Source organism: Theropithecus gelada, chromosome X (assembly GCF_003255815.1).
Source record: "Theropithecus gelada isolate Dixy chromosome X, Tgel_1.0, whole genome shotgun sequence".
Classification (NCBI taxonomy): Eukaryota; Metazoa; Chordata; class Mammalia; order Primates; family Cercopithecidae; genus Theropithecus; species Theropithecus gelada.
The window spans coordinates 53,571,169-53,586,255 of NC_037689.1; the positions used below are offsets into that span (position 1 = coordinate 53,571,169).

Genomic DNA, 15,087 nt, shown 5'->3' on the forward strand with positions numbered 1-15,087 from the left:
AAAAAAAAAAAAAAAAGGAATAGATACTGTGATAAAGAAAGAAGAAGGGGCTGCCAGCATGAGTATGTGCATGGATGCTGGCCCTTCTGTCCCCACTGGCACCCCACCCCTACTGTGCCACCACTGCCAACGGCACCTACATTACTACCCCACTGATGTGCAGGCACTCTGCTGCAAGGCCACTGCCACTCTCAGTGTGAACACATGCAAGGATTCCTCCACTTCACTCCTGCCGGTGCTCTGCCCCAGCGGGCCATTTGAAGAAAGAAGAAAACTGATCTGATACAGGTAAAAAACACACTATAAGAATTTCATAATACAATTGCAAGTATTAACAGCAGAAAAAACCAAGCTGAGGAAAGGATCTCAGAGCTTGAAGATTAGTTCTTCAAATTAACTCAGACAAAAATTTTTAAAAAATAATACAAAAGAATGAACAAAACCTCCAGGAAATATGGGATTATCTAGAGAGGAAATGTACACCTTATTGGCGTCCTTGAAAGAGAGGGAGAGAAAGCAAGCAATTTGGAAAACATATTAGAGAATATTGTCTAAAAATTTTCCCAAACTTGCTAAAGAGGCCAACATTCAAATTCAGGAAATCCAGAGAACCCCTGCGAGATACGATACAAGATGACTACCCCCAAGACACAGTTATCAGATTCTCCAAGGTCGACATGAAAGAAAAAATATTGAAGGCAGCTAGACAGAAAATGCAGGCCACCTACAAAGAGAATACCATCAGGCTAACAGAGGACCTTTCAGCAGAAATGCAACAAGCCAGAACAAATTGAGAGCCTATAGTCAGCATTCTTAAAGAAAAGAAACTCCAACCAAGAATTTAATATCCGGCGAACTAAGCTTTATAAGGAGAAATAAAATCTTTTTCAGACAAGCAAATGCTAAGGGAACTTGTTACCACGAGACCTGCATTACATGAGGTCCTTAAGGGAGTGCTCAACATGGAAATAAAAGACTGTTACCAGCCACCACAACACACACTTAAGTATATAGACCATTGACACTGTAAAGCAACTACACAATCATGTCTGCATAATAACCAGCTAACGACATGATGACAGGATCAAATCTTCACATACCAATGTTAACCCTGAATGTAAATGTGTTAAATGCCCCAATTAAAAGGTACAGAATGGCAAGTTAAATAAAGTAGCAAGAGCTAACTGTATATTATGTTCAAGAGACCAAACTCACATAAAATGACACCCACAGGCTCAGAGTGAAGGGATGGAGAGAAGTGTCCCAAGCAAATGGAAAACAAAACAAAACAAAACAAAGCAGGAGTTGCTATTCTAATTTCAGAGAAAACAGACACTAAGCCAACAATGATTTTTAAAAAAAGACAAATAAGGGCATTACATAATGGTAAAGGGTTCAATTCAACAAAAAGACCTAACTATTCTAAATATACATGCACCCAACACAGGAGTACCAAGATTCATAAAATAAGTTCTTAGACACCTACAAAGAGACTTAGATAACCACACAATAATAGTGGAAGACTTCAACACCCCACTGATCGTATTAGCCAGGTCATCAAGGCAGAAAACTAACAAATATATTTGGGACGTGAACTTGACATGTGACCAAATGAACCTAACAGACATCTACAGAACTCTGTCCCCCAAAACAACAGAATATACACTCTTCTCATCTGAACATGGCATATACTCTAAAATCGACCACACAACTGGCCACACAATAATTCTCAGCAAATTAAAAAACAATAAAATCATACCAACCTCACTCATGGACCACAGCACAATAAAAATAGAAATCAATATCAAGTAGATTGACCACAAAATTACATGAAAATAAAATAATCTGCTTATGGATGACTTCTGGGTAAACAATGAAATTAAAGCAGAAATCAAGAAATTATTTGAAACTAATGAGAACAAAGATACAACATACCAGAAGCTCTGGTACACAGCTAAAGGAGTATTAAGAGGAAAGTTTATAGGGCTAAACACCCACATCAAAAAGTTAGAAATATCTCAAATTAACAAACTAAAATCATACCGAGAGGAATGAATGGAAAAAGAGCAAACCAACCCCCAAACTAGCAGAAGACAAGAAATAACCAAAATTAGAGCTGAACGGAATGAAATTGAACTGTGAAAATGTATACAAAAGACAAATAAATCCAGAAATTCATTTTTTGAAAGAATAAATAAGATTGATAGACTGCTGGCTAGAGTAATAAAGAAAAAAGGAGAGAAAATCCAAATAAACATAATCAGAAATGACAAAGGGGACATCACCACTGGCTCCACAGAATTATAAAAAGCCCTCAGAGACTATAATGAACACATGTATTCACACAAACTAGAAAACCTACATGAAAGGAATAAATTCCTAGAAACATACAACCTCCCAAGATTGAACCAGGAAGAAATTAAAACTGTGAAAAGACCAATAACAAGTCCTGAAATTGAATCAGTAATAAAAAGTCTGACAATAAGGAGAAGCACAGGACCAGGTGATTCACAACTGGATTTTACCAGATGTATAAAGAATTCTGGTACTATACCTACTGAAAACTATTCCAAAAAAGTGAGGAGAAGGGACTTCTTCCTAACTCATCCTAGAATGCCAGCATCATTCTAATACCAAAGCCTGGCAGAGAGACAAGAAAAAGAGAAAACTTCAGGCCAATATCCTTGATGAATACAGATACAAAAATCCTTGACAAAATACTAACAAACTGAATCCAGCAACACATCAAAAAGCAAATTCACCACGATCAAGTAGATTTTATTCCTGGGATGCAAGGTTGGTTCAACACAAGCAAATCAATAAATGTGATTCATCACATAAACAGAACAAAAAACTAAACCACATGATCATCCCAATAGATGGAGAAAAGACTTATTAAATGCAGCATCCCTTCATGTTAAAAACTCAAAATAAACCAGGTATTGATGGAACATATCTGAAAATAAAAAGAGCTATCTATGACAAACCCACAGCCAAAATCATACTGAATGGGCAGAAGCTGGGAGCATTAACGCTGAGAACCAGAACAAGACAAGAATGCCCACTCTCATCACTCTTATTTAACACAGTACAGGAAGTCCCAGCTACAGCAATCAGGCAAGAGAAAGAAATTACGGACATCCAAGTAGGAAGAGAGGAAGTCAACCTATATCTGTTTGCAGATAGTATAATTATATACCTAGAAAATCCCATAGTCTTTGCTCAAAAGCTCCTTGATCTGGTAAACAACTTCAGCAAAGTTTCAGGATACAAAATCAATGTACAAAAATTAGTAGCATTCCTATACATCAACAATCTTCAAGCTGAGTGCCAAATCAATAATTCAGTCTCATTCACATAGATACACACACACACACACACACACACACACACACACACACACTCCCCCTACACACACACCTAGGAATATAGCTAACTAGGGAGGTGAAAGATCTCTACAAGGAGAACTAAAAATCACTGCTCCAAGAAATCAGAGATGACACAAGCATATGGAAAAACATTTCATGCTTATGGATAGGAAGAATTAATATTGTTAAAATGGCCATGTTGCCCAAAGCAATTTACAGATTCAGTGTTATACTACTAATGACATTCTTCACAGAAGTAGAAAAAATTATTCTAAAATTTACGTGGAACTAAAAAGGAGCTCAAACAGGCAAAGCAATTGTAAGAATAAAGAACAAAACTGGGGATCACATTACCCAACTTCAAACTATACTACAAGGCTACAGTAACCAAAACAGCATGGTACTGGTACAAAACTAGACACATAGACCAATGGGATAGAATAGAGAGCCCAGAAATAAAACTGCACACCTACGACCATATGATCTTTGACAAAGTTAACAAAAATGAGCAAAGGACTAGCTGTTCAATATATAGTGCTGGGATAACTGGCTAGCCTTCCTTATACCATATAAAAAAATCAACTGAAAATAGATTAAAGACTTAAATGTAAAACCTAAGAACTATAACAAACCTTGAAGAAAACCTAAGAAATACCATTCTGGACATAGGCCTGGCAAAGATTTTATGGTGAATATGCCATAAGAACTTACAACAAAAACAAAAATTGACTAGTAGAATTAAACTAAAGAGCAGAAGCACAGCAAAATAAAGTATCAACTGAGTAAACAGACAACCCACAGAATGGGAAAAAATATTTGCAAACTAAGCATCTGACAAAGGTCTAATACGAGACTCTGTAAGGAATTTAAACAAATTTACAAGCAAAACCCAAACGACCCCATTAAACAGTAGGCACATATTAAAAAAAGCTCATCATCACTGGTCATTAGAGAAATGCAAATCAAAACCACAATGAGATACCACCTCACACCACTTAGAATGGCAATCACTAAAAAGTCAGGAAACAACAGATGCTGGAGAGGATATGGAGAAACAGAAACGCTTCTACACTGTTGGTGGGAGTGTAAATTAGTTCAACCATTGTGGAAGACAGTGTGGCGATTCCTCAAGGATCTAGAACCAGAAATACCATTTGATCCAGCAATCCCATTATTGGGTATATACCCAAAGGATTATAAATCATTCTACTATAAAGACACATGCACATATATGTTTATTACAGCACTGTTCACAATAGCAAAGACTTGGAACCAACCCAAATGCTCATCAATGATAGACTGGATAAAGAAAATGTGGCACATATATACTATGGAATACTATGTAGCCATAAAAAGGAATGAGTTCATGTCCTTTGCAGGGACATGGAAGAAGCTGGAAACCATCATTCTCAGCAAACTAACACAAGAACAGAAAACCAAACACTGCATGTTCTCACTCATAAGTGGGAGTTGAACAATGAGAACACATGGACACAGGGAGGGGAACATCACACACTGGTGCCTGTCAGGGGGTGGGGAGTTTGGGGAGGACTAGCATTAGGAGAAATACCTAATGTAGATGATGGGTTGATGGGTGCAGCAAACCACCATGGCACGTGTCTACCTATGAAACAAACCTGCACGTTCTGTACGTGTATCCCAGAACCGAAAGGATAATAAATAACAAAAAAATAAAAAGTGGGCAAAGGACATAAATGGACAATTTTCAAAAGAAGCCATACATGTGGCCAACAAGCATATGAAAAAATTCTCAACATAATTGATCATCAGAGAAATGCAAATCAAAATCACAATGAGACACCATCTCATACCAGTCAGATTGGCTATTACTAAAAAGTCAAAAAAAATAGGCCAGGCACAGTGGCTCATGCCTGTAATCCCAGCACTTTGGGAGGCTGAGGCGGGCAGATCACCTGAGATCAGGAGTTCGAGACCAGCCTGGCCAACATGGTGAAACCCTGTCTCTACTGAAAATAAAAAATTAGCCGAGCATGGTGGCAGGAGCCTCTAATCCCAGTTACTTGGGAGGCTGAGGCAGGAGAACCATTTGAACTCGGGGAGGCAGAGGTTGCAGTGAGCCAAGATTGCGCCATTGCACTCCAGCCTGGGGGACAAGAGCGAGACTTCGTCTCAACAAAACAAAACAAAACGAAAGTCAAAAAATACCAGATGCTGGTGAGGTTGTGAAGAAAGGGGAATGCTTATACACTGTTGGTGGGAATGTAAATTAGTTCAGCCACTGTGGAAAGCAGTTTGGAGATATCTCTAAGAACTCAAAACTGAACTACCATTCAACCCAGCAATGCCATTACTGGGTATATATCCAAAGGAAAATAGATCATTCTACCATAAAGACACATGCAGTTGTATGTTCATTGCTGCATTATTCCCAATAGCAAAGACATGGAATCAACCAAAATGCCCATCAATGGTAGATTGGATATAGAAAATGTGGTACATATACACCAGGGAATACTGTGCAGCCAGAAAAATAATGAGATTATGTTCTTTCCAGCAACATGGATGGAGCTGGAGGCCATTGTCCTAGGTGAAATAACATAGGAACAGAGAACCAAATACCATATATTCTCACTTATAAGTGGGACCTAAACACTGAGTACATATGAACACAAATAAGGGAATGACAGAAACTAGGGTCTACTTTAGGGTGGAGGGTGGGAGGATGGTGAAGATTAAGAAACTACCTATCAGATACCATGCTTATTATCTAAGTGACAAAATAATCTGTTCACCAAACTCCCATGACATACAATTTACTCATGTAACAAACCTGCACATGTGTCCCCAGAGCTTAAAACAAAAGTGAAAGAAAAAAAAAAAGAAAGAAAGAGGAAGGAATGAGTGCTTAGAGAGATAAGGAGACAATTAGTGTAATATATCACCCTGGCAAGTCAAAAGGTGAGACATTTTTTCAGTAGACTGTAGTGAGCAGCAATAACAAAATATGAGATTTCCAGGGCAATGAGGACTTGATAACAATATTTGCATTTAGTAGTTATGGTGATTTCATAGAGAAGCGTTTCAGTCAAGAGGTAGTTGTAGAAACTTTAAAATGTAAAGGAAAGATGGATGTTTAGGAAGTAGAAATATTTCCGTTAATTTCTGTTAGATGAGTGATTTGAAGCTTGCTTTTGGTGATCTTCGGTCTTTCCCTGTAATGCTGAGTCAGTGTAGAGTAATGGGTAGGACAGTAGAGTTAGTAGAAGATCAGAAAGTCAAACTTAGGTTCAAATGCTGACTTTTCTATATATTCAGGTTGAGCATCCCAAATCTGAATATCTGAAATCCAAAATACTCTAAAAGCTGAAAATTTTTGAGCGCCGACATGATTCTCAAAGTAAATGCTCATTGGAGTATTTCCAATTTTGAATTTTGGGGTTTGGGATGCTTAACCCATAATTATAATGCAAGTAATCCAAAATCTAAAAAAAATCTGAAATCCAGAAAAAAATTCAGAAAAAAATTGATATCCATAACACTTGTGGTCCCAAGTGTTTTGGATAGGGGATACTCAACCAGTAGTTGTGTGTTACCTTAGCAGAAGTTACCCAGCCTCTTATTTTTTCCTCTGTAATAAATATACAGTGGCATTACATCATGCAAGCAAAGCACTTAGTACACACCTTGGCACATAGTAACTATTCTGAAAAGGTAGCTATTATTATTATTACCTCTCTTAATCATTGAAAAATGCATGATGATTTTAATCCCAGAAAAGTAAACATTTATTGTGACAAATTTTTAGTTTATATAATTGTCCTCCTAACCAGGAGTAATAAAATTTACTTGTTTTTTTAAAAAGTAGCAATAGATAAATTACTTAACCTCTCAATTTTATTCTTCTCAAATGAAAATGGAAATAATAAGAGTACCAACACCACAAGTTTTCACTAAGGATCAAATTAGAAAATGAAAGTAAAAATACTTCGCCAATTATGAAACATGAAATATTTAGTTATTATTCTCTTTATTAATTAATATAACTTTGATCCATTGACTTTTAAGAGCATACTATTAGATTTATATCTTCAGTTTGACTTCTGTTTAATGGTAATTCATAAAATTAATAAGGACTTTTTACTAGAAAGCTTTTTCAAAGTGCTTTTATATTTATTACATTACAAGATCCTCACAAAAGCTCTGCGAGGAATAAAAGACAATGGTTATTAGAGGCTAACGAAATTGACTTTTCAGTGTGCAGTGTCTTCTTACCAATGTGGGCTTTTCTTTTGGTTTTTAGATATAAAATTACAAAATCCAATAGTTGATTTACAAAGTTATTCAATTTAGTGATTACTTTGTATCATTCTAGATAATTGTTTAATGTAATGGCAACATCCAGAAGAAGTAGGCTTTAAAGGTTTTAATACAATTAACATGTTTATGTATGAATGAGACATGGTTCATGTTACCATGGTAACATCGTCCAAAATGGTACAACACTTATAATCAAATAGCTAAACTCATATTACATTAAATTGGGGTGACTGTTTTTTTCATCACTGAACCAAAAGTGGATTCTAATTTTCTGTATTCAGTCTTTCTTTCTGTAGGAGATGAAAGACTAGTCCTGAACATTTGTCCTCATTGACTCCCTTTTCTAACTTCTAATTATTTTCATTATTTCGTTTCGGATTTTCTCTGAGATCTACAGGAATTCAGGGTCCCAAACTGGAAAATAATAAAGTAACTAAATATAGCAAGAAGACAATCATGTGAGTCTTGAGTATTCCTGAGCATTATAGTCAGAGGTTCCAACTGGACAACAGATTCATGGGTAGAACATGCTGCATTCAATTCAATTGGTATCTATCGAGCATAGAGATAGTAGTATCATGAATGAGGATGGGGATTTTATAGTAGCAATATGAGAATAAGAGGAATAATAAAAAATTCCATGTTTATATAAGAGAAGAAACTAATTATCTTATTGAAAAGAGTTTTTCATCATCTTGGATACATTATGCAAAGACTTTTACTTTTTCCATGATATAATTTTTTTTTTTTTTTTTTTTTGAGATGGAGTCTCACTGTGTCACCCAGGATGGAGTGTAATGGCATGATCTTGGCTCACTGCAACCTCTGCCTCCCAGGTTCAAGCGATTCTCCTGCCTCTGCCTCCCGAGTAGTTGGGATTACAGGAGTGTGCTATCACGCCTGGCTAGTTTTTGTACTTTTAGTAGAGACGGGGTTTCGCCATGTTGGTCAGGCTGGTCTCGAACTCCTGACCTCAGGTGATCTGCCCGCCTTAGCCTCCCAAAGTGCTGGGATCACAGGCGTGAGCCACTGCGCCCGGCCCATGATACAAATTTTATGCCAAAGCTTTGCTAATTCTTTGCCTTTCTCACAATTAGTTTATTAAGAGGGTCCCTATAACTATGTCTTTTTGAATAACATGGACAATAGTATCACTTAATACCAATTCTGTACTACAGTAAGTAACATTTTGGTGACATTTTGAAGTATTTCTGAGTGGACCATGGAGAAATTCAAATAATGACAAAAATTTGTGTGTAATATAATTTATTTACATGGCTTCCATGTTGATGTCCTTCAATTTTAAATCTTTAACCCAGATCTTTTTCCAAACCTTAGATTTACATTCACCACTGCTTCAAGGGAGGTAATGTTTTCACCTCTGATTTTTCACTTACAGTTACCTCAAAATCAAACACATTCTTGACTTCACTCCTCCCAACTGTTTGCCATCTTGAATTCTGCAACTCATGATTGAGCGAAGATACTCCCTTAAATCAATCATGCCAAGTGGTAAGTAGGCACTGATTTCTTATTTTACCTCACATTTTCTGCTCACCTCCACCTCCCACAGAATATATGACGGTGTTGATTTTATCTCCAAATAGCTCACATATCTGTTTTGTTTGTTCAACCTCACCACTTTGATCATCAATTCTTGCTTGGCTTGTTGCAGAAATAACTTCTTAACTGTTGTGCCTTCACGGGTCTCATATCTTTCCAATTCATTCTCCTAACCACTGCCAGAATGATCTTTCAAAAACATAAGTTTGATTAGTCCATTTCCTTGCTTAGAACTAGGCTATGACTTAAAGTGATAAAGTCCAGAGTCTTAAAAATAGGTGGCAAGGGGCAGAGAGAGCCAGCTTACACTTACTGAGCCCTTGGAGTACAATAGTCTGTCTCTCTGGTATGCATTTTACATATATCTTATCATTTAATCCTGACAAAATCTTGTGATGTTCTCATTGTATAGAAGAGTATAATTGGGACTTAGAGGTTAGACGATAAGCTAATAAGTGCTAAATAAGGGGTCTTCCTGCTTACAAGGTCCATACTCTAGCTGCTACATCATGCTTCTTTCCACACAATTTAGCCCCAGCTGATCTTTCTAATTTCATTTCTTGTAGCAACAATACCCCAGCCAAGTTCCTTCAGATTCTCACACTACCACACTGACAAAGCCTTTGGATATGGTGTTTCCTCTATCACGAATGCTCTTTTCAATCCCATGAACCTAAATAACTCCTAACAATTCTTCTAAGGCGACTTTCTCTAAACAGAGGTTCTCATTGGACAATAGATTCATCGGTAGGACATGCTACGCTCAATTCAATTGCTATCTATTGTGAGTAGAGATATTTTAAAAATCTCCCCCAGTGCATAAGCAAGGTTAAAATCCACTGTTCTAGGTGAGTTTCCTGGCCTCTTTGGAAGACTTAGCCTAGTCTTCTGTTTTTGCTAGACCCCGTTCAGCTTTCTACTGTAATTTTCATTAAGCTATTATAATTTTGTCTTAGGATGTATGTCTTCACCTCTGGAATGTGAACCTCCCAAAGGCAGAAATAATGTTAAAATACAGAGGCTTTTGAATGTATGTTACATAGTGACCCAGTATGTCCACACACACACACACACACACACACACAGAGACACAAACACACACACACAAACCATTGAACCAAAGTTTTGCGAACAACATTGAAACTTACTTAAAAGTGATGGACTCCTTATTTCTATTCTATTTTATTAATTTCATTCATTTCTATCTTAAAAATATGGATTGATACTCATTAAATTGATTATACAACCCAGTACTTTTACTGAACTGTTTTTGAAAAGCACCTTTCTTGGGGCCCTTATGATGGAATTAGTTCCCTTATAACAAGAGGAAGTGTCATCAGAGCTCTCTCTCTCTCTTTGTTATGTTAGGACACAGAGAGAAGGCAGCCATCTACAAACCAGGAAGAGGGGCCATCACCAGGCCCTGATCTTGGAATCCCAGCCTCCAGAACTAAGAGAAATAAATTGCTGTTGCATAAGCCTTCTTTCTCTTATCCACCCCCCAAAAACGAAAGAAAATCATCTCTCTGAACGTGTTTGTATCACCAGACCTAACACCATGACACATGGCAGGTGTTTAGCAAAGATACACTGAATTAATAAAAGTTCTCAGAAAAATTATATATATATATATACACACACACACATATATATATGTATATAATTTTTAAATATCCAGAGCAGAAGGCATTCATCACTGGGCAAATTAAAATATCAAAATTCACTTTCACACTCTTTAGACAACAATCAAAATGGAAAGATTAAAAAATACATATAAAACTCAATTCAAACTAAAGCAACAGGAAGGAGTACACTAAAGGTTTCTTCTCCTTAGAATTAGGGGCCCTTAAATTGCCTCTGCATTCTCAGATGGTCCAAGAAATATGATACTCCAATTTATTCAAGGTACTAATTGTGCTATTAAGATTGCATTCTTTCTTCTTTATTCGGAATTAATCAGTGGGCCACAATTTTGGTGAGAAACTTCTCCAATTTTATTTTATTTTATTTTTTAAATTTATTTTTTTTGAGACAGAGTCTCGCTCTTTCACCAGGCTGGAGTGCAGGTGCACCATCTCAGCTCACTGCAACCTCCGCCTCCTGGGTTCAAGCAATTCTCCTGCCTCAGCCTCCTGAGTAGCTGGGCCTACAGGTGCGCTCCACCATGCCCAGCTAATTTTTGTATTTTTAGTAGAGATGGGGTTTAACCATGTGGCCAGGATGGTCTCGGTCTCTTGACCTCGTGATCCGCCTGCCTCTGCCTCCCAAAGTGCTGGGATTACAAGCCTGAGCCACTGTGCCCAATTTTAATAACATATTGGAAATCAGAGATACCTTAATTCATAGGTGTACTCAGATGTACAATTCAAAGTTTATCAAACCTGTCTCTCTGGAAATGTTTTATTTTTCAGGAGAAAATTTTTATAATGGGGGGATTGAGAGGAGACATAGGTAAAACATGAGATTAGGGAAGGGAGTGATTTGAAAGATATGGCCTGAGACATGACCCAGATCACAGATGAAGGAATCTCATATATTTATTGCTCCTTAGTTTGTCTTGCTGAGAAAAATATATTAATTACACCACCTTTATGACCATCATAAAGGTCACCACATCCCCACATCCCCACATCGTCTTTACAAGCTAATATTACAATGATCTCTCAGGGGTACTTAGAGAACCGCTTAATATTTGTGAAACTCTTGTGAAATATTCAGAAAGACACGGAGTCTTTCCATTTTCAGTTAGTTACCCAGGGTTTTATGGTAGTACTTTGAACCATGAACAGCTTTGTCAACTCTCTTAGGCCCAAAGCAGAAAATGCTGTGGACTGAGAAATAATCTGATTCAATTATGAATATAGTTTTTTTATATAAAGGATAAATCTGCAATTTAAATATTCAGAAACTTTCACCCCTAAAGGCCTTATATGGCATTCTATAAAAATACATTTGCTTAAAAATTCCAGTTAGCATATCAGAAATAACAATATTTATAAGAAACATCCCCTTATTCTGAAGTACAAGGACAACTGTAATGTTCTTGATTTTAGTAAAGAAAGTGAGTTATACCTTTTTATAATACGGGTGGAAGTTCTAATGTCTTTCAGAGAAGAGTTAATCATGTTAATTCCATTCAGAAGGTATATGCTTTATATTACACATATGTTTAAATAATGTATGAATTATGATTATTGCTGAGAGAATAAATATCTTAGGAAGTGGCTGATAGACAAAAGTGATAGGTAGTCTAGCAAGAGCTGGAGTCTCCATATATAGAAAAATGGATTGACAGTCTTAGAGAAAAACACATTTTGTGAAGGTTTTCACCCTCTGTCTTCATTCACTAGCATTTGTATGAAGTAAATCATCACTACTTTTGGGGTAGACAGATATATCAAAATCTGTTGGCAGAGCTGTTGCTTTGGCTAGGCATTTCAAATTTCCTTTTTTTAATATATGAGAACTATGATTGCTATATAGCATGAGTCTATGAATACAATGCTACCAGCTTCTTCAAATGAAGTGAAAAACATGCCATTTCACTTTTCTCCTACATACATATTATAGAAAATTCCCTTTGTTCAAAATAAAAATTCATAGAGGGAAAAGAAGCAAACACTTCCATTTAGCTGAAATACTGAAATTGCATGTAATCTCTTAAGGTATGCTGTTTTATTTACTTTCAAGCTTGACATTTCCATTTGTTGCTCTTCAACACCAGTTTCTTGACTCAATTCAATCAGCTGAAATGTGCCATTAACAATAATCAATAGTTTCAGTAGTTTACCGTTTTTACCATGACATCTCCAAGTCTTTCATCAAAAGATCGTTATCCAACCATCTAACTAAAAATCAGAGTTGGCCATAAATGTCATTTCATGCCATAAAATGTAGTTTAAACCTCAGGCAAGTGAGATTTATAGAAAACACAATATTAGCTGCCAGGGAAGAGGGAAACTGTCTCTGTTTTAAAATAATTTTAGAATCTTAGTTAACCTTACGAAGCAAATGCTGAGGTTTTCAGGAGCTCTATGGGAGTTTAATCTGGATTTTGAGAATAAATATAGTTTATCACTTTGGGGTTGAGGCAGTAAAAAGCCCCTGCCTTATTCCCAAACTCTCTCTTTTTCTACCTCAGGTACACTGAAAGTTGCGTGTAATATGTGCCCTAGCTCAAAGACGGAAAAGAGTAGCCTGATCGACATTGGACTTTATGTGAGCAACAAATAAACTTTGGTTTGGTTAAGCCACTGGACAAAAACAAATAAATACATTTTCTTGAGTAACATGGGATAAGCTAAGACATTTTCTCAGCATGATTTCCAACTGCTTTTGAAAGAGAGATCAGAAATCTAAACATAAAGTATTTATTTTCCATGCTTCCATAGTAAATATAGTTAGGACACATGGTGAATCTTCCCTTTAATGATTCATAAGCTTGCAGTTTCTCAAGATTAGAAATACAGATAAATTTTCATTATGTAATACAGCAGATATAAATACAAATTGTATCGTAGAAAATAGATGTGTTTTTGCCCTCAACTAGAATTATTCACTACTTAAAGAGATGTTTTATTAAGTGCTGGACATCAAATAATTTTTTAGTCATTGGGCTATTCTTTATTTTTCAAAGTAATCTGCTAAAAATAGACTTAACCAAAGTTTATTATTTACCTATCATAGCTGACGAGTAAAATGTAAACCCATGTTGTTTTGTTTTTTTTGTTTTAGTTTTTGAGATGGAGTCTCACCTCTGTCACCCAGGCTGGAGTGCAGTGGCACCATCTTGGCTCACTGCAACCTCTGCCTCCCGGGTTCAAGCAATTCTCCCACCTCAGCCTCCCAAGTAGCTGGGATTACAGGCGTGGGCCACCACACCTGGCTAATTTTTGTATTTTTAGTAGAGACGGGGTTTCGCCATGTGAGCCAGGCTGGTCTTGAACTCCTGACCTCAGGTGATCCAGCCGCCTCGGCCTCCCAAAGTGCTGGAATTATAGGCGTCAGCCACTGCATCTGGCCAGGAAACTCATGTATCTATTAAAATTCTGGAATGGCTTTATCAGCATTTGCAATATTATACAATAAAATTTTATTTATGAAATAGCCTAAGCCAAATATATTATCGTAGTACATTGTCTAACCATACATCTAAGAGTGAGCAAAAAACTCTATATTTGCATTGCCCTTATATTCTGTCACAAGCCATGGGAGATATCTATAAAGTCTGGTATTTTTCTAAACAAATTACCTCCAAATGATCAAACTAACTCAACATGCATTTTGGAGGAGAAAGTGGGGTCAAAGCAGGATGATGAAGCAAGAATGATAAATTCAGGAGCCATAAATTGCCAGTGTTACCTACTCCTATGCACCAGAGCAGCAAAGTAGATCAACTATCACATCAAAAAATAAAAACAGGAGAAGGAGAATAATAGGAGGAAGAGAGGAGAAGAACTTCTGCTTATTGTGATTTGATTCTGGAATTATTTTTTCAAACTAGAATATACTATCATGTTTTTTATAATAATTTAAAAATTTCAAAAAATAAAGTTAGTCTAAAAAATCAATCATTTTATTATAATGATTTATATCCAAATTGTATTTGAAAGACTAGTACAGTTATTATATCAAGTCAGAAAAACCAACTATACATAACAAAACTCCATAATGGTTCAGGAAAATTATACCAGGTATTGCGAGTAAACTTTAAGAGCTTCCTTGTACTACAGAATATGATTCTCACCAAGACTTCATTTAAACAAAACTACCCCAAACTCTGTTTTCACTGTTTATGCATATGGAACTTTATGGAAATAATTTTTGTTTCTAGGAAAAACAATTGTCTGAAAATTGT

At 36.4% G+C, this 15,087-nt stretch overlaps 1 protein-coding gene across 1 annotated transcript in view; it reads right to left on the minus strand.

The window, feature by feature from the left end:
• DMD (dystrophin) overlaps positions 1 to 15,087 on the minus strand; it is a 2,044,437-nt gene that overhangs the window by 489,027 nt on the left and 1,540,323 nt on the right. The gene's annotated exons all lie outside the window — the stretch shown is intronic.